Source organism: Trichechus manatus, unplaced genomic scaffold, assembly GCF_000243295.1.
Source record: "Trichechus manatus latirostris isolate Lorelei unplaced genomic scaffold, TriManLat1.0 scaffold00083, whole genome shotgun sequence".
Classification (NCBI taxonomy): Eukaryota; Metazoa; Chordata; class Mammalia; order Sirenia; family Trichechidae; genus Trichechus; species Trichechus manatus.
In genome coordinates this window covers 1,198,886-1,217,898 of record NW_004444019.1, presented here as the reverse complement: position 1 = coordinate 1,217,898, position 19,013 = coordinate 1,198,886, and the positions used below count along the sequence as shown (strand labels likewise).

The 19,013-nt window shown below is 39.3% G+C and overlaps 1 long non-coding RNA gene across 1 annotated transcript; it reads left to right on the top strand.

Moving 5' to 3' along the window:
* Window positions 1-6,539: 6,539 nt before the first annotated feature.
* LOC111821424 (uncharacterized) lies at window positions 6,540-18,639 on the top strand. Its single transcript, XR_002824847.1, has 3 exons — window positions 6,540-6,989; window positions 17,841-18,021; window positions 18,588-18,639. It is a non-coding gene; the product is annotated as an uncharacterized LOC111821424 (long non-coding RNA).
* Window positions 18,640-19,013: the final 374 nt, after the last annotated feature.

Genomic DNA, 19,013 nt, shown 5'->3' with positions numbered 1-19,013 from the left:
ATGAGTCTTCCTCCAATCCTGGTGCCCCATTCTTCTTTATATAGTACGGCTTCTTAAGATTATTTGCTCAGCATACAGATTGAATAGGTATGGTGAAAGGATACAGCCCTGAAGCACACCTTTCCTGATTTTAAACTATGCAGTATCTCCTTGTTCTGTTCAAATGACTGCTTCTTGATCCATGCACAGATTCCTCATGAGTACAATTAAGTGTTCTGGAATTCCCATTCTCTACAATGTTATCCATAATTTGTTATGATCCACACAGTGGAATGCCTTTGCATAGTCAATAAAACACAAGTAAACATCTTTCTGGCATTCTCTGATTTCAACCAGGATTCATCTGACATCAGCAATGATATCCCTGGTTCCACGTCCTCTTCTAAATCCAGCTTGAATTTCTGGCAGTTTCCTGACAATATTCTTCTGCAGCCACTTTTGAATGATCTTCAGCAAAATTTTACTTGCATGTGATATTAATGATATTGTTCGATAATTTCTGCGTTTGGTTGGACTGCTTTTCTGGGGAATAGACATAAATATGGATCTCTTCCAGTCTGATTGGCCAGGTAGCTGTCCTCCAAATTTCTTGACATCGACTGCATCCACTTGTTGAAACATCTCAATTGGTATTCTGTAAATTGCTGGAGCGTTCTTTTTCGTCAATGCCTTCAATGCAGCTTGGACTCTTCCTTCAGTACCATCAGTTCCTGATATATGTTACCTCCTGAAATGGTTGAATGTCAACCAGTTCTTTTTGGTGTAGTGACTCTGTGTATTCCTTCCATCTACTTTTGATGCTTCCTGTGTCATTTAATATTTTCCCCATAGAATCATTCAATACTGCAACTCGAGGCTGGAATTTTTTCCTCAGTTCTTTCAGCTTGAGAAATGCTGAGTGTGTTCTTCCCTTTTGGTTTTCTATCTCCAAGTCTTTGCACATGTCATCATAATACTACACTCTGTCTTCTCGAGCCACCCTTTGAAATTTTCTGTTCACCTCTTTTACGTCATCATTTTTTCCTTTTGCTTAGCTACTTGATGTTCAAGAGCAAGTTTCAGAGTCTCTTCTGACATCCATTTCAGTCTTTTCTTTCTCTCCTGTCCTTTTAATGACCCCTAGCTTTCTTCATGTATGATGTCCTTGATGTCATTTCACAACTCATCTGGTCTTCGATCATTAATGTTCAATGAGTCAAAGCTGTTCTTGAGATGGTATCTAAATTCAGGTGGGATATACTCAAGGTCCTGCTTTGGGTATCCTGGACTTGTTCTAATTTTCTTCAGTTTCAACTTGAACTTGCATACAAGTAATTGAAGGTTTGTTCCGCAGTCCCTGGCCTTGTTCTGACTGATGATACTGAGCTTTTCCATCATCTCTTTCCACAGATGTAGTCAATTTGATTCCTGTGTATTTCATCTGGGGAGGTCCATGTGTATAGTTGCTATTTATGTTGGTGAATAAAGGTATTTGCAATGAAGAAGTCATTGGTCTTGTGAAATTCAGTCACACGATTTCCAGCATCATTTCTATCACCAAAGCCATATTTTCCAACTACTGAGCCTTCTTTTTTGTTTCCAGCTTTTGCGTTCCGGTCCCCAGTAATTATCAGTGCATCCTGATTGCGTGTTCGATAGATTTCAGACTGCAGAAGTTGGTAAAAATCTTCCATTTCTTCACTTTTGGCTTTAATGGTTGGTGCATAAATTTGAATAATCATATTAACTGGTCTCCCTTGTAGGAGTATGGATATTATCCTATTACTGTCAGTATTGTATTTCTGGATAGATCTTGAAATGTTCTTTTTGACGATAAATGCAACACTGTACCTCTTCGAGGTGGCATTACCAGCATAGTAGACCATATGACTGCCCAATTCAAAATGACCAATACCAATCCACTTCAGCTTACTGATGCCTAGGATATTGATCTTTATGTGTTCCATTTCATTTTTGACTATTTCCAATTTTCCTGGATTCATACTTCGTACATTTCAGGCTCCGATTATTAATGGATATTTGCACCTGTTTCTTCTCATTTTGAGTTGTGCCACATCAGTAAATAAAGATTTTGAAAGCTTGACTCCATCCACTTCATTAAGGTCAACTCTGTTTTGAGGAGAGAGCTCTTCCTCAATCATATTTTGAGAGCCTTCCAATCTGAGGGGCTAATCTTCTGGCACTATATCAGACAATGTTCCACTGCTATTCATAAGGTTTTCACTGGCTAATTCTTTTCAGTAGTAGACTGCCGGGTCCTTCGTCCTATTCTGTCTTAGTCTGGAAGCTCAGTTGAAACCTGTCTGCCAAAAGTGACCCTGCTAGCATTTGAATACCGGTGGCATAGCTTCCAGCATCACAGCAACACACAAGCTCCCACAGTACGACAAACTGACAGAGGCGTCGGGGAAGGCTAAGAACTAATAAATAACAAATAAAGGGAGGAAAGTCTGCAGCAATTGCTAAAACACCTTTGGTGTGTCAAAAACTAAATTTTGGTTAAGTGATTATATCAATAGGATGATTTTAGCTATAAGTTACAGAAAACTACAGCTCATCTGGCTTAAAGAAATCAGGAGAATATATTTCTCATATAAGAGGAAGCTTAGAAGTAGGATGATCCAGGGTTAGTTAGTTCAGTGACTCAATGGCATCATCAAGGAAATGAGATTTTGCTTGTATTTTTTGTGGATATGTCATATTCAGCATGCAAATCTATTTTAAGATGGATTCTCTGCAGAGTCACAGGATGGTACAGCAATTCCCATCTCATATCCAGATGTGACAATGTCCACAGAAAAAAAGAGTGGTTTCTTCTTATGTCATTTTTTAAATGGTAGAAAACTTTCTCAGAAGTTCTTCCCAGATACCCTCCTCTCATGTCTCATTGGCCAAGATTATATTGTACACCCATGATTAAATCAATCCCTGGCAAAGTAAACGGGACCATAATTATTGGCTTAGATCTATCAGAATTTACCCTTGGAACTGAGGATGGGGTAACCCTTCCCTGGATCATATGGTGGGAAGACATGGACATCCAAATGAAATCAGGTCCCTTCAAACTAGGAAGAAGCCAGAGAGCATTGTGAAGAAGACAGCCATTTTGTGTCCACAATAATCATAGGCTGGTGGTTTATGGGTGATTTCGGCTGGCCTATAGGCCTAGAAGCAAAGAAGATTATAAGTATGCTATAGGCACTGGTGGAGTCTAGGAAACGAAGACAGATATTTGGGAAACTTTTAGAACGTCAAGTTAGAGAAAGCAGTCAAGAGAGGACCCAGTGTATGGAAGATGATTGGTAATAGATAGCCAGAGGTAAAATAAGGAAAAGACAGTTTGAAAGGGTGGTTCAAGCAGTAATTCCATAAATCCTAACTGGATAGTTCAGGTAGTATACTATACTCTAGGTGACTTACTTACCATCTCAGAATTTTAATTCTTTACTTGTAAAATCAATATTTCACACAGTTGAAGGATTAAAGAAGATAATTTATGTGAAAGGAGTTATTTAAAACAATAAAGCACTATACAGATATTACAGGTTATTATAATGTATAATTAACAGTATTTAATCTAGTACTTTTGTCTTGTGTCCATTGCAGTTTGGGAGACATAGCAGGAAAGAGTAAGCAGAATTAATAAAATCTGTTACCTGTTTCATTTTTATTCATGAGGGCATATTTTCCACTGTAATCATCAGATAATGTGTGATCTGGATGAAAAGAACAAAGCCCTGTTCAAGATATTTCTAAGCTTTTGTTGTTGTTAGGTGCTGTGGAGTTGGTTCCCACTCATAGCGACCCTATGTAAAACAGAAGGAAGCACTGCCTGCTCCTGCACCATCTCCACAATCGTTGGTATGTTTGAGCCCATTGTTGCACCCACTGCGTCAATCCATCTCGCTTTAAGCTTTGGTCCATTCTATTTTGGTGTTTACCTACCCCGTATGAATATACATAGCACAATGATTAAGCATTCGGCTGCTAACCAAAAGGTCGGCAGTTCGAAACCACCAGCTGCTCCTTGAAAGCCCTACAGGGGCAGTTCTACTCTATGTTATAGGGTTGCTATGAGTCAGAATCGACTCGACAGCGATGAGTTTGGTTTTTTGGTTTGGATATGAATATACAGTTTTCACCTGAGTGCACAGTGTGTGTGTAATGGTTAAACAAGGTGTATATGTTCCTTTTTCTGGGTATTGGTCTATGAGTAGGTTGATTTCTGATACTGGAAAAAAGAAATTTAAGAACTCATCTACATTTTAAAAGTAGTTAAAATTTTAATTTTTAAAGCAAACAAAAGCAGGCAAAGTTAAACAACTAATTGTCTACCAAATTTGAAATGTAAATGCCTGTAGCTATTTCATTAATTAAGATGTGAGCCTTAAACCAACTCATGAAAGTCATTGACCAGGTAATTTGTTTTTTTTTCCAGGCTACTGCTGCTACTGAGGTTAATGGTATTGATGACTTTTACACCTACTCTAACTGTTGGAATCCAACAGTATGAGACTATTGTAATTCTTACTGTATATAACTGTATTCTATACAACTACACCTTAGCTTGCTCTCCTCAGGAAGCAGAGCCTGAGACAAAGTCTTGTATGCAAACACTTTATCTGGGAGCATGAGCCCTGAGAATAAAGGTGAGTGATCGGTGGAGCAAAACCGGAAAGGAGAGACGTGCAAAGTGGGGATGTATTATCAAGTGGCTATCTCCACAGACAACTAGCTGCTCAATTACATCAGCCATATAAAATGTGTCATAGGACTACCCTCCTGAGATAGAGGAAGACCCTTACCTACCATTGGTCAAGTGATTGGCCTTGCTCTTCTGGGTTGTGTGTGCATGGGTATAGAGCATGTTTCTGTGTCATCCTACACTATGGGGTCAACAAAGAAGACCTGGGAAGAAGGTGAGAGACTCCTGGTACTGTTCTGAGGAAAGACAATGTCAAGGGGCTGCTGCATTGAAGTGGTTGGGAGTGAGAAGACTGCTTCTTTCACCTGCGATTGAAGTACGACTGAGGTGAGGCAAAGAGAGACTGAAGTGGTTCATAAGGAATGCAATATACTGTATATACACACAAATAGTTTTGGGTAACGGGTTTTAGTGTTGAAATAAACATTATTACTAGCAAGTATTTACAGGACAGGTATTCTATACGCATGTATAGAGGAATCTGAGGTTCTGCTCAATGTGAATGGCACTCCCTAATATTTTTCAGTATTTACCTACCAAATTTATTAGATTTGGCAAAGGAAGTACAATGTTCATGGGTCCCATTATATGCTTTCCCTTTACTCTTGAAAATTAAGAGAAACATTAATGATTGAAAAAGAATGGCATATGAGAAATTGCTTTTATTTTCTGGTTACCAGATAATTTTTATTTTTGATTTTTTCTTTATTTTACAGATGTTCTTTTTCTTTTTTTATTGTTGTAGTTTAAATGAAGTTTACATTTCAAATTAGTCTCCCATACAAAAATTTTACATACATTGTTGTGTGACCCTAATTGCTCTCCACATACTGTGACAGTACACTCCTCCTTCTACCCCTGATTCCCCATGTCCATTCAACCAGCTTCTAACCCTCTCTGCCTTCCCATCTCACCTCCGGAGAGAAGCTGCCTGTTTAGTCTTGTGTATCTACTTGAGCTAAGAGGCACGCTCCTCACGGGTATCATTTTATGTCCCACAGTCCAGTCCAATCCCCGTCTGAAGAGCTGGCCTCAGAAATTGTTTTAGTTCTGGGCTGGTAGAGAATCTGGGGTCATGCTTTCCAAGGTTCCTCCAGTCTCAGTCAGACCATTAAGTCTGATCTTACTAGAATTTGAGTTCTGCATCCCACCTTTCTCCTGCTCCATCAAGGACTCTCTGTCGTGTTCCCTGTCAGGGTGGTTATTGGTGGTAGCCCGGCACCATCTAGTTCTTCTGGTCTCAGGCTGATGAAGCCTTTGGTTTATGTGGCCCTTTCTATCTCTTGGGATACTACTTTCCTTGTGTCTTTGGTGTTCTTCATTCTCCTTTACTCCAGGTGGTTAGGACAAATTGATGCATCTTAGATAGCCGCTTGCAAGCTTTTAAGACCCCAGATGCCACTCACCAAACTAGGATGCAGAACATTTTCTTAATAAACTTTGTTATGCCAATTGACCTAGATGTCCCCTGAAAGCATGGTCCCCAGACCTCTACCCCTGCTACTCTGTCCCTCAAAGTGTTTGAATTCAGGAAACTTCTTAGCTTTGGTTTAGTCCTGTTGTGCTGACTTCCCCTGTAGTGTGTGTTGTCTTTCCCTTCACCTAAGATAATTTTTATCTACTATCTAGTTAGTAAATAACCCTCACCCTCCTTCCCTACCCTCGTAACCATCAAAGAATGTTTTCTTCTGTGTTTAAACCTTTTCTTGAGTTCTTACAATAGTGGTCTTATATAATATTTGTCCTTCTGTGACTGACTAAATTCAGTCAGCATAATAATACCCTCCAGATTCCTCCATGTTATAAGATGCTTCACGGCTTCATCATTGTTCTTTATCGATGTGTAGTACTCCATTGTGTTAGTTACCAGACAATTTAATATGTGTGCTGGTAAGTCTATCATGAGCATGAAAACATGATATGATATTTAACTAAGAGCTGTCAAATAGTTAAGAAAGAACATCTTTGGAATTAAAGGAGCATATTATCCCTTAGTAATTTTTTTGTTGACATTCAATTAATGGCAGAAGGAGACATTTCTGTTTCTTTGGAGGACACTATACTTTCAGGTATAATGCCATATTCTGGAAGCAAAGTAGTCAGCAGTGTCTGAGCTCCTTTACGTGCTGTGTCTGGGTTTGGAGAAGATAGACTGGTAATATCAGCCATGCACCTGCAAGTTATTATAATTTCTTCTTGTAATTATAGTTATCGTGGCCATATGTTGGTACAACTTAAAGCTTTTCCAGATGAAGGGATTACTCCTCAAACCTGTGGTAATGAGGTAAGCTGTAAAAACCATGGTTATTGTCTTTTAGGAGTAACTACTTCAAATGACATCAGCAAGTTGTATTGAAAAGACTTTCTGTTAGATGATTGTTACAGAGAAAATGCTGGTCTGTTTGACAGTACTTTTCAGGAGAAGTTATTTCCAAGAAGGATGGGGCTTAGAGAAGATAACAGTCCCTGGGTGGTGCAAATACTTAAGCTCTAGACTACTAGCTGAAAGATTGGTGGTTCGAACTCATCCAGAAGCTCCTCTGAAGACAGGCCTGATGATCTACTTCTGAAAGGTCAGAGCCTTGAGAATGCTATGGAGTAGTTCTACTCTACACACATGGGGTCGCTGTGAGTCAAAATTGACTCAACAGCAACTAAAAACAACAAAGAAGATAAGCTTGTCTTGGGTACTACCATCTTCTTTCAGTAGTAAGGTCAACTATTTAAGGATGAATTTAAGGATAGTGGTTAAATTTTGGGCAGCGGACAGTATTTCATCAGTCAGCAGATTATAGTGTATTTGGGACCCCTATTTAAGGTATATGGTCTGATTTGCACTGTTTGCCTATGACACTGACACACAGATTACAGATGAGTTTAAGGTAATTGCCGTTCAACTGCTTATTTTTCATTATAAACTGTTCATTTCTTAAGTTGCAAATAATTTTTGAGTTTGTTACCTTCTTATACAGCTACATGGCATATTTCATTCTGACTCAGCTACTAAAAGACACACATCTAAAGAAGGCTAACTTACTTGCTTTATTATAATTATAATATACATTTTAAATGATAAGAGTCATATTATAGAAATATTAGGAAATAGATAAAAGACTTAAAAATCATCTGTAAATCTGCAATACTAACAAAATCTCTGCTAACATTTTTAGTATTTACTTTGTTATTTTCCCTACAGTAACCCATATTTGAATGATTACAAGCATATTGCACATATAACTATTTAACCTTATCTCTTCCAGTTAAGGAAATTTGCACCTGTTCTACTACTATGAGTAAAACGTGTTGCTTTTCTAAAGGAAAAGCTGACTACATATAGCAGAAGACTTAAAATGCTCATACCCTTGATGCAATACTAGAAAAAAATCGAAGGAAATCAAAAAAGTTATCAAAGAGTTATGTTTAAGAATATTCATCAGTGTCTTACAATAGTGAAATCTGGACAAAAATATAGTAGTCTAAGACAGGCGCTGGGTTAAATAAATTACGGTACATCTAGAAAATGCAAATAGCATTTAGTTTTTTAAGTTGTGGTAAAAGTGCAGGTATTGACCAGGAAAAATGCTTATGGCCTACCAAAAAAACCAAACCAAACATGTTGCTGCTGAGCTGATTTCAACTCATAGAGACCCTATAGGACAGAGTAGAACTGCCCCCATAAATTTTCCAAGGCTGTAAATCTTTACGTAAGTAGATTGCCGCATCTTTCTGCCACAGAGTGGCTAGTGGGCTCAAACTGCTGACCTCTTGGTTAGTAGCCACCAAGGCTCCCTTTAAGGCCTACAGTAAGGTAAAAATTAGACTAAAAAGCAATGTACACTGTATCATTCCATTAAAAAAGCTATATATATGCATATATACATATCTGATTAAACAGATAATAAGTTAACAATGGTTTGGGTTCAGTTGAAGGCAACAGAAGATACTCTAAAAAGAAATTTAATACAGAGAATTATGTGTTTAAAAATCATTGGAACAACCTAAGTGCCCATCAATGGATGAATGGATAAACAAACATGCATACATACATAGAATGGAGAACTACCCAGCTATAAAGTATAACGATAAGTCTGTGAAACATAACATGAATGAATCTGGAGGACATCATGCTGAGTGAAATAAGTCAATCACAAAAGGACAAATATTGTATGGTCTCACTTTTATAAAAAGTGAAAAATGGGTAGACACACAGAAAGCAACATTCTTTGATGGTTACCAGGAATGGGAAGGGCAGGGAGGGGGAATCACTTGCTAGATAGTAGACACTTCTTATTTCTGGTGATGGAAAAGGCAATATACAATATTGGGCAAGTCAGCACAACCTGATCAAGGTAAATGAAGACACTGAGAGGTATGCAAGAATAAAGGACAATTACAGTAGATATTATAATACATACAATTTCACAACAACAGTAATAACAACCAAAAAATATGAGTGTGATTACAGAGGTAGATATATATGCTGTGTGTGAAAAGGAAAGTATATGTGAGTACATGCATGTGCATATATAGGTATAGTTGTAGGCATAAGTATACACGAGTTTGGGTGTGCTACATATATAGCCATATATGTAACAAAGCACACGGGGGCACAGTTACAAAGACCTCCTGGACATATCCAAATACCTCTCATGTTTGGTTTATTGGGTTAAAGGGCTTGGGAACATAGTCTCGTGGGACACATCAGTCAACTGGCATAACATAGTTCATAAAAATAATGTACTACAACTAGTTTGGCGAGTAGTGTCTGGGATCTTAAAAGCTTCTGAGCGGCCATCTAAGATACAACTATTGATCTCTTCCCACCTGGAGCAAAAGAGAAGGAAGGAAACCAAAGACTCAAAGAAGAAACTAGTCTACAGGACAAATAGCCCACATGAACCATGCGTCTTATAGCCTGAGGCTAGAAGAACTAGATGGTGCCTGGTTACCACTACCAACCATTCTGACCAGGTACACAATAGAAGATTCCAGATAGAATGGGAGAAAAATGTAGAACAAAACTCAAATTCCTAAAAGAGACCAGACTTACTGGACTGATAAAAATTAGAGGAACTCCTGAGACTAAGATACCCTTTTAACTTGGAACTGAAGCCACTTCTGGAGGTCTCCTTTCAGCCAAACAATAGATTGGCCTATAAAATGAACAGTATCACCTGTGAGAAATGTGTTCTTTTAAACAATCAAGTATACTAGACCAAATAGTCAACATTTACCCAAAAGCAAAGATCAGAAGGCCAGGAGGGGCAGGGAAGCTAGATAAATGAAAACAAAACAAACAGAATGGAAATAATGAGAATGCCAACACACTGTGAAAATTTTAACCAATGTCATGGAACAAGTTGTACAAAAATTGTTAAATGGGTACCTAATTTGCTGTGTAAACATTCACTTAAAACACAATAAAATATTACAAAATAAAAAAATCATTAGAAGGGCTGGAGAAGCAGGCTCTTGACTGCGCTTCCAGGAATGATTTGCAGACTTGCAAAGGGGGCTGTTCCCCCTGCTGTGATCCAGAAGCTGTTGCCATGATCATTGGCCCCAGGACCAGATAAGCTCAGAAGAGATCTACACTAGCAAAATGGTACAGCCACTAAGCCAGGGACCAGACACTGTTATCTTTCTTTCCACTGCTGCTGAAAAATTAACACTGGCAGGACTGTGCTTGCCAACAAAACCCAGAAGTGCAGACACAATCTCCTTTCCATCTTTCAAATCTGTGTGAGCACATCTGCTCAAGGGAAGCCAGAATGCATACGGAAACTGAACTCAGCGAGTCTTCTCATCTCCAGCACGCCATCCTCTAAAATGCAGTAGGGCAGTTTACGGGGGATTGGAATGAAATTGTGAACCAATCTGCAATATTGGCTCCAAAAGTTGATTTCAGTTTCGTCCTATGTGCTTTGGATGTTTTCTAAGCTTTTCAGCATTAAGCATGTATTACCTTTGTGATTAGAAAAAAATAGTAAGACTTTGCGTCATAGGTAGTTTTTAGTGTTACTATGTAGGATTCATAACCCTCACTTTCAAAGTTACTTGCTTTGTTCTCAACTGAGAAAGAATTTCTCTCCCTTTCCTTCTGTAAAGTGAGATCAAATTCCAAACAGGGTTTCTCTGTTTCCACAAAGTTTCTGAAAATAATCAAATTTATGTGAAGTACAAAGCAAAAAACATACATGTAAAAGGCAAATGCAACTCAATATCTAGAATGAGGATGATGGGCATAAATATTTAGGAAAAAGAAAACAGCTCTTTTTCATTTTGATGCAGTGACACATAGTTTTATCCTGTTGGCCAATCTGCAGCGTGACAAATAAAAATGCTCCTTTCATAATATCCTTATGAGGGCTGGGAAAAAAGTGTTTAGAAAGTTTGCTTTGCCGAGTCAATCACATAAGACACTACCTGTCAAACATGGAAGATTTCATGTGTTGATGCTTATGTTGCTTCCTACCCAAAGAAAGCAGCTTGAACCTAAAAATAGTGCAGTGCCCTGGGGAGGAAAACTGCTTCCTTCACTGTGATATGAGTCTGCAAATTCATTTCTACCCGGAATACCAATTCAGTTTGATTTTATTGCTTTCTGTTCTGTATTTTTGAGATGTCTGCTGAATGCCAACCAATGTGTGATGTGGCATAGAAATTTGAAAGTAGGAAGACAAGGGCTCTGATTCTTTGATAACCTTTTTTTGAGATGAATTTGAGACAGATACATTTAAATACTGAAAATAACTGCAAATGACTGAATGTCATAGCAGGTTTTTAGATAGAAACTAATTTTATGGCGGATTGCTCCTACATTGACTAGAGAAACATTTTCAGTCTGTCTGATTATAAGAATCATCTGGCAAATATTTGGGGGATAAAACTACAGGTTCCTTTTGCCCTACTCCAGAAAGTTTGGTTCAGTAGAGTGAGGGCATGTCCTAGGAGCCTGTATTTTTATAAAGCTTCTGATGTGCTTCTGTTGATCTAGATAGTGACCACTGAACAAGAGGAGATAAGCAGGGCCTGCTTTTATCTGCTTTGACACACAACATAATACAAATACCTCTTAATATCAGGCTTTGAGAAAAAATAAAAAGGCTAATTTATTGGTGATATACACAAACAGAGAAGAGACGCCAGTGGACCCTCTACTCCCCTCCCATTCTTCTATTCACGTGCAAGCATTCAACCTCGAGCTGGTAGTGGTTGACTGGCTGCCTTGCTAAGCCTCTTTTTAAACTGTGATCTGATAGCACTGAGTGTCTACCAAGGCTTGTGTCTAGAAGAAATGAAAGGATGTGCCCATAACAGCAGTTTTCCTCATGCTCAGAGTTCAGGACTCATGGTTACCCCTTCTCTTGGCTGTTTACTGAAGCATGTCTGTGCCTGTCTGTGCGTGCCTGATCCATCTTTCCCAAGGCTGCTACATCATAAGTAGGAGCTCAATTTTTATTGGGGAATTTACTCTATGACACACTCAACGAAGCATGCTAGGGTTGAGGGGCAAATAAATTGCTCTCCTGTTGATTTTAACCACCTTTCATTCTCTAACTGCATTACTTCCATGGATACTATCTTGAAAGACCCTTATCCAATTAGAGTAAGGGGAAAGTAAGAAAGTGTAATGGGGCGGAAAACTCCATAATGCTACAAAAAGATTAAAATCTGATCCTTTAATTATCTTGCTTAAAATTCTTCACTGGCTTCTTATTATCCTAAGGATAAAGCACAAACTCCTTAAATATAGCTCAAACCAAAACCAAACTTACTGCCGTCAAGTCGATTCTAACTCCTGGCAATCCCATGTGTTACATAGTAGAACTGTTTCATAGGGTTTTCTTGGCTGCAATCTTTATGGAAGCAAATTGCCAGACCTTTCTTTTGCAGCACTGCTTAGTGGGCTCGAAACCACCAACCTTTAGGTTACTAGATTAGTAGTAACCATTTGTGCCACTCAGGGACCTAAACATGACTTCTTGTTGTTGTTAGTTGCCCTTGAGTTGATTCTGACTCATGACAACCCCGTATGTGCAGCGGAGAACTGTTCCATAGAGTTTTCAAGCTGTGACATTTCTGAAGCCGACTGCTAGGCCTGTCTTCTGAGGCACTTCTGGGTAGGTTTAAACCACCAGTCTTTCGTCTAGTAGTTGAGTGCTTAACCATTTGTGCCACCCACGGACTCCTAAGCAAGGTCACTTATATCCTGCCTACATCAGTGAGTTAACCAAAATCAAACCCATTGCCGTTGAGTTCATTTTGACTCATAGGGACCCTTTAGTACAGAGTAGAACTGCCCCATAGGGTTTCCAAGGAACAACGGGTGGATTCGAACTGCTGAACTTTTTGTTGGCAACCGAACTCTTTTTTTATTTTTTATTTTTGTTATTGTACTTTAGATGAAGGTTTACAGAACAAATAGTTTCTCATTAAACAGTCAGTACACATATCATTTTATGACATTAGTTAACAACCCATTGACATGTCAACACTCTCCCTTCTCGACCCTGAGGACTTTTTTTTTGGTGAAAATATACATAGCCAAAGTTACACCATTTCAAAAGTTTCTACATGTACAGTTTAGTGACATCGATTACATTCTTCCAGTTGTGCTGCTATTCTCACTATCCTTTTCCAAATTAGTCCATCACCATTATCTTCAACTCACTGCCTGCTAGGCTTCCCATCAAAACTTTTGAGTTGCTGTTGTCAATTTAATCTCACATAGATAATTCTTTTATTTTTTTGTACCTTAGACGAAGGTTTGCAGAACAAATAGTTTCTCATTAAACAATTAATACATGTATTGCCCTATGACAATGGTTAACAACCCCATGACATGTCAACACTGTCCCTTCTCAACCTTGAGTTCCCTATCACCAGCTTTCCTGCCCTCTCTTGCCTTCTAGTCCTTGTCCCTGGACTGCTGTGCCTCATTAGTCCTGTTTTATTTTATGAGGCTGTCCAGTGCCCGGCTGAATGGTGAACTTTGGGAGTGACTTCACCACTGAGCTGAAAGGGTGTCTGTGGGCCATACTCTCGGGGTTCGGGGTTTCTCCAGTCTGTCAGGCCAGTAAATCTGGTCTTTTTTTTTGTGAGTTAGAATTTTGTTCTACATCCTTTTCCAGCTCTATCCAGGACCCTCTATTGTGATCCCAGTCAGAGCAGTCAGTGGTGGTAGCCAGGCACCATCTAGCTGTAGTGGACTCAGTCTGGTGGAGGCCTTGGTAGCTGTGTTCCATTAGTCCTTTGGACTAATCTTTTCCTTGTATCTTGTTTTCTTCATTCTCCCTTGCTCCTGAAGGGGTGAGACCAGTGGAGTATCTTAGATGGCTGCTCACAGGCTTTTAAGACCCCAGACGCTACTCACCAATGTAGAATGTAGAACATTGTCGTTATAAACTATGGTTATGCCAATTGAGCTAGATGTTCCCCAAGACCATGGTCCCCACAGCCCTCAGCCCAGCTATTCAGTCCCTCAGGGAGTTTGGAAGTGTCTACGGAGCTTCCATGACCTTTCCTTGTACAAGTTGTGTTGGCTTCCCCAGTACTGTGTGCTGTCTTACCCTTCACCAAAGTTACCACTTATTTATTGTCTATTTAGTCCCCCCCCCACCCCTCCGATCCCTTGTAACCAACAAAGATTGTTTCTTTTTTGTGTAAACTTTTACATGAGTTTTTACAGTAGAGGTCTCCTACAATATTTGTCCTTTTGTGATTGACTTATTTCACTCAGCATAATGTCTTCTAGTTTCATCCATGTTATGAGATTCTTCACAGATTCATCATTGTTCTTTATCATTACATAATACTCCATTGTGTGTACATACCATAGTTCGTTTATCCATTCATCTGTTGATGGGCATCTAGGTTGTTTCTATCTTTTTGCTACAGTGGACAGTGCTGCAATGAACATGGATGTGCATATGTCCATTCGTGTGACGGCTCCTTTTTCTCTAGGATATATTCCTAGGAGTGAGAGTGCATTTTGTAGTGCTTTTTTTTTTTTTGTGGTGCTGACATTTTCTTTGTTCCTCTTACTCTCCTGTGCTGAGTTCCTTTTGTTTGTGGATTTTTTTTCATTTCTTCTCTTTTTGTAGGTTTTGTTTTTACTGAGACTTTATGTTTTTCTTCTTTATTTTGATGAGTAAGTTTGTTAACTTTCTTTGTGGTTACCTTGGAATTTACCCTTATCTTCCTAGATTTGAATCAGTGTATTATTATTTGGTAACACCTTGCTTTCCTCTCCATTAGAAGGTTCTATACCTACACTCTTTATTCTCTCTTTTATTGTTCTGATGCTGTTGTCATTTACAGTTTAACCTCTCTGGTTCCCTGTTGTAATTCTTTTGGTTTTGCATAGTCCTTAAGAGTGCATTTCCTAGGTCGATATCTGGCTAGTACAATCCTGTGTCCTATATTCAGCCTGTGGTATAATGTTGTTTGTTCTCAGATTGAAGGACTCCCTTTAATAAGTCTTGTAATTTTGGTTTGGTTTTTACATAGTCCCTTAATTTCTGTTTATGTGGAAATGATCTAATTTCACCATCGTATTTGAACGAGAGTTTTGCTGGATATATTATTCTTGGATGGCATTTTTTTTCTTTCAAGGTTTTATATATGTCATCCCATTGCCTTCTTGCCTGCATGGTTTCTGTCAGATAATCCGAGCTTAGTCTTATTGTTTCTCCTCTGTATGTGACTTTTTGTTTTACTTGAGCTGCTCTCAGGATTCTTTGTTTGTCTTTGGTTTTAGCGAGTGTGATTATGATATGCCTTGGTGATTTTCTTTTGGGGTCTATCCTATATGGAGTTCTTTGAGCTTCTTGGATGGCCAGCTTTTCATCTTTCATGATATTGGGGAAGTTTTCTGTCAGCAATTCTTCAATGGTCCTCTCTGTGTTTTCTGTTTTCTTCCCCTGTTCTGGAACTGTGATCACCCGCAGATTTTTGCTTTTGATTGTATCCACATAATTCTCAGGGTATCTTCATTTTTCTTTGTTCTTTTTTTCTGATTTTTCCTGAAACAGTTGTATCCAAGTGTTTGTCTTCAATTTCCCTGATCCTATCGTCCATGATTTCAAACCTGCTCCTCAGATCTTCTATGACACTGTCCATTTCTGAAATCTTGTTGTGTATCTTTTGGATCTCTAATTGTTGTTTTTGTATGTTTTCTAGTTGTGAATTTATTTTGGCATTTTGTTCCTGTATTATTTTCTTGATTTTTTCCATTTCTTTGTCTGTATTTTCTATGAATTTGTCTGCCTTTTCCATGAATTTGTCTATTTTTTCCTCATTTTTGTCTGCTTTTTGCTTCAACTCTTGGATAATTCTGAATATTAGAGATTTGAATTCCCTATGAGTTTGGTCAAGTGCCTTTTCTTCTACTGGAAGGTCATCTGGTGTTTTATTTTGGACGCCTACTAGAGACATCCTGTCCTGTTTTTGTAAATATTTTGATATTGTCTGCTGTCTTCGAGACATTTGGTGATTATTTTCCTCATTTATTGATTGTAGATTTGTTTGTTTCATCCTGCTTTTTTGTTTTATTTGGCAGGCTGTGCGTTCTTTGTTGTTTGCGCATCTATGGGCAAGATACTTTTCACCTCCTTCTCCAATGGGCAGGGTCAGTCACTCAGGTATGGTACAGCAGGGCAGGCCCAGCTGAAAGGAAGTTGCTGGGATGGGTTGTTTGTAGCACATACCAGGACTGACAGTGAAGACCAGGAATCAGTGCAGGACAGGTTCCAGTAGGTCATGCCTGTGCTGCTTGGGAGTGTGATGTTCAGCACATGGTGCAGGTACTCAGGAAGGAGGGGGTAGATTGTGATGAGTGGAGCTAAGATGGGTATGGGAAAGATGAGAGAGAGGAGAGAGGAACAGGAGCCAAAAACATACATACAAACAAAAAAGAGTGCCAAAGGAGCTTGCTATTGGAGTGGAGAGATGAGACACTGAGAAATGAGGAAAAACAAAAATAAAAAAAAGAAAAAAGGTAAAAGAAAAAAATGAATAAATCAATAAACTGAAATGAAGAAGAACAAAAAAGGAATAAGAGAGAGAAGAAAACAAAACAAAGAAACAAACAAAAAAACTATAACAAAAAAAAGGAAAAAAATCAAGAAAAAAGAAATACCCCTAGGGATGTCCCTGTGAGTCTGCGCAGAGTAAAGGAGTAGCTGCCAAGCCGTGTGGTACTGCCTGGCTTGAAGGGGATCCCAAGCTGAGAAAAGAAAAAGAAAACAAACAAACAAATCAAAACAGAACAAATAAGAGCAAACAAACAAACAAAAATGCCCTGGGGGTCCTACCAACGTGGCAGCATGGGCTAGGAAGCTATTTCACAGTCAAGTGGTGTTTTGCAGCCTTTCCGGAAGAGACAAAGATGGTGCCAGAGCCAGGTATTTGAGAGAAAGGAGGGGGAGGTGGTAAGAGGTAAGGAAGAAATCTCAATAAGCGGAAAAAAGCAACACCATCAGCCAACAAAAGGCACTCAGGGAGCTGGCCACTGTGGGTGAGTGGAATCCAAGCAACACCGGGGTGTTTCCCGGCCAAGAGACTGTGGCTGCAGGAAGTAGAGGAGGCTAAGTGGGGGTGAAGAAGGGTGGGGGGTGGGAAAGCATATAATGCTGGTTACCAGTTTTCCTGTCTCCTGCTGGAAGCTCTGTGAAGCTGCTTTCTTGTATCCCCTGTTCACTGATCTACAATAGGAGTCCAAGATGGTGGATCTGTGCTGTGATAGCTGATAGGGAACCTCTGCATGTATCTCACCTTGCTCTCTGTTCTAGGTCAGTTTCTTACTCCATTCGGTGCTTGGCTGAGTTCTTTATCTCTTGATTTGATGCATAGGGTTTCAGGATTGACTTGTGACTCTGTTTGACTTAGTTTTTCTGATCTTTGCTGTGGAGGGACAGCGTGGTGCTTCTGACTATAGTGCCATGTTACCCGGAAGTCCAGCAACTGAACTTTTAACTACTTGACCACCAGGGCTTCCATCAGATAGCAGTACTTATTAAACATTCAATGTGTTCCTTATATTTTCCATATCCTTGCAGTTATAGGGGGAGAGGAATGTATAACTAGCACTAGCCAGTAGAATGTGGGTAAATGTGATGTGTGCCACTTTTAGGCTGAAGCATATAAAAGACATCCAGATGTCCCTTTCCCACCATGGTGACCAACAAGGCCAGGCTTTCCTGGTTTTGCAGCTAGAAGACGGCAAGTCTCTGTCAGCCTGAGTCTCTGAGTGGTTTGCTCAGCGGAGTTCCCACCATCATCAACTCGCTGTCAACTTACATTGGATACGTATGGTGAGTGAGAAATAAACTATTACTGTGTCAAAAAAATTGGTGTTTAGTTGTTACCTGAGAATGACTCAGACAGCTCTGACTAATACGTAGAACTTGCCTACTGTTCATCTTTTTGCTGAAGCCAAAATGATGCTGTAGCTAAAAAGAACTGCTCTAAGTTTCTTGAATATGCTTATCTCTAATCATTTGCATATGTGACTCCCTTTCTAGATTTCTTTTCCATCTCTTCTTCATTTGTCTAACTCATACTCTTTGTCGTGGATTGAATTGTGTCCTCCCAAAATATGTGTCCAGTTGGCTAGGCCATGATTCCCAGTATTGTGTGGTTGTCCTCCATTTTGTAATCTGATTATCCTCCATTTTGTGATGTGTTATAAATCCTAGCCTCTTTGCCTGTGGTTATGGTTCCGTTTGGGAGTGAGTTGTCCATTATGTTAATGAGGCAGGATTAGGTCATGTTAATGAGGATTTCGATGGGATGCAACATCCCTATTCAGGTCACAGCCCTGATCCGATGTAAGGGGAGTTTCTATGGGTTGTGGCCTCCATCAACTTTTATCTTACAGGAGACAGAAAGAAAGAGAAGAGAGCAGAGGGAGAGGGACCTCATTACCACCAAGAAAGAAGAGCCAAGAGTGGAGCATGTCCTTTGGACCTGGAGTCCCTGCACTGAGAATCTCCTAGACCCAGGGGAAGACTGATGCCAAGACACATGGAGATCTCCAAGGAACATCGGGCCCAAGATGTTGAAAGGAGACAAAGACTTTCTCCCAGAGCTGACAGAGAGAGAAAGCCTTCCCCTAGAGCTGGTGTCCTCAATTCGGACTTTTAAACTGTAAGATAGTAAATTTCTGTTTGTTAAAACCACCCACTTGTGGTATTTCTGTTATAGCAGCACTAGGTAACTAAGACATTCATCTCCCTTTTCTCGATCAGGACATCATTTCCTCCAGTAAGCTTTTTTTAATCTTCTAAATCAGCATTAGATTCCT